This window comes from Carlito syrichta, unplaced genomic scaffold (genome assembly GCF_000164805.1).
Source record: "Carlito syrichta isolate Samal-C Ts95f unplaced genomic scaffold, Tarsius_syrichta-2.0.1 Scaffold138847, whole genome shotgun sequence".
Classification (NCBI taxonomy): Eukaryota; Metazoa; Chordata; class Mammalia; order Primates; family Tarsiidae; genus Carlito; species Carlito syrichta.
The window spans coordinates 90,479-92,859 of record NW_007082943.1 but is presented as its reverse complement, the minus strand read 5'-3'; positions in this window follow the sequence as shown (position 1 = coordinate 92,859).

Genomic DNA, 2,381 nt, shown 5'->3' with positions numbered 1-2,381 from the left:
AAAGAAGAAAAGAAGAAATTGAGAAAAGGAGTGGAAAAAGAAAAAAAGAATAAGGGAACGGAAAGAAAAAAAGGCAGGAAATACAAAAAGATGGGAGCAAAGAGAAAAAAAGAATGGAACAAGGAAGAAAGGAGAGATGAAAGCAGGGGAAAAGGTAAGAGCAATAAAGAAGCAACAATGCAAAAGTACAAAGTTACAGCCAAAAAAATGTCAGCTCTCCACTGTATAAAACCTACCCATAAACCATAGAATAGCCTGCTAGTATTTTACTGCTCAGGAAGTCACATGGATTGTTGGTCCCTGCTCATGTGGGGTAGATTGCTGCATAAAGCTGGAAGGTTCACAATCTAGTCACCTGTGAAGGAAAAAACTTTTTTAAAAAGTTCACTGACTTGAGGATGTACTAAGAAAGATTGTTTTCTAAACAAAAATGAGAGTTGCACATTGAAAGTTCACCCACGAAAAGTCAAAACTTTAAGCCTGGGTCGTACAATGATTAGGCTGATGATGTGCTCTTCCCATGCTGTGTAGGGCCTCAGACGGAGAAAATAATAAAATAATTGTTTCAAAACAAATAAAACACCTTGGATTTCAAAAAGCACAGGAATAGGAATCTTTCTACCTAGAATACAAGTGGCACCCGTAATAGACATAAAAACACTACAAAATTTCTCTGAAAATGAACTCACGAAACTGATTTTATATGAAGAGATTAAAACATTCAAGTATCAGTGGATCATTCTAGTGTCACTAGAAAACTAAGGGAAACCAGGAAGAATTATTCAAAAGTCCTGAATGAGAAAGAAAATACACTGTAAACTACACAGAAGGGCAGCAAATAATTCAATCCCCAGAGTCCTACTGACTGAGTTTGAAATTCTGTTCTTCAGTTTCCTCATCAGTAAATGGAAGTAAAACTAACCACCTCACAGATTTTTAATGAGAATTCTATATAATAATAATATCTCATTAAAATAATATTAAAATGGTGGTAAATTTGTCACTTTTTTATCATACTCTGTCACACACACACACTATCCAGCAAATTTTAAAATCCTGCTTGCAACTGACTTATCTCTTAAAATGTATTTTTTTTGTATATTCCTGATCCCATCACCCAAGTTCAGAGCTTTCTTAACTTCTCACTTGAATTAATGCAATATTTTGACTGGCTTATCTGCTTTCAATGCATTTCATGTTTAGTACATTTTATGCATTAAACCCACTTCCTTCCTCAAAATGCTTAATGGATCCCACTATAAAAATAGTAAAATTAAAACTCCTCAGCATAATCCTCAAGATTTTTGAGAATCTTTTCCCTGTCTTTTCATTTTTTTCCTACATTCATTTTCATAACCTTTCTATGTACAAAATTTCATAACTTTCTATGTGCAAAATTTCATTAATTATCTATATACAGAATTTACCAATTATCTTCACTTTAGTATCCAGCAACCATATTTTCACTCAAGCCGAAAAAATGGTATTTTTCCTGAAATCTGCATATTCTACTAATCTAAGCTTAGTTCATGTCATACCTCATCTAAGTTTTTTCCAGATTTCTGAGTAGACATTAATTCTTCCTTTACTCCTTACTCACCTATCTCTATAATAGTTAGCAGACCATCTGTCTTTTCACATCACTCTTATATAGTTTTTTTCTCTCTCATTAGACTGTAAAGCCCTAATGTGTGAGAATGTCATATTTATCTTTTCATTCTTGATACTTAATATATTAATCTGCCAATAGTAGATTTTCAACAAACATACAAAAATCCCTTTGTTTCATCATTTTGCCTTGAACATTTCACATATTTCTACTTGAAAATATTGTACCTGACACTTATGTATGTCCTTTCAGCCAAGTTCACCAATTAAGAATGACAAAAGCTGGATTGTATATAAAATATAATCATTTGTCCTTTTTAGGATAGACTTTTTTATTTAGATTTCTTTCACTGGTATTAAGCTCCCTACTACTCTTAAACTTCATTACAGATTCCTTTAAGTGAAAAGTTAATATGAATCTAGAGCCAATATGGACCCTAGCCATATTTTAAAAAGGGGGGTAGGGAGGAAGAAAGAAAAATAAAAAGTGATGCTACAAGCTCTAAATGTGAGCTTTACAGATTTCACACTTTTGCCTAAAGCTATACCTGCCTTAAAGAAAAAAAAAAGACTAATATTTCTCTTGAGAAAGTGTCTCTGAGGTTTTTTTTTTAATGTGAATTACAGTCACACTATGCGTGGTCTCTCAAAAATGACAGTGTTGGCTTAACCTGAGTTGAATAAAATGGTAACATTTAATGATTACCTACCAAAATTATAGATATTAACATTAAAATCTCTGAATAATCTCCCATAGTATATAAAAATTAATG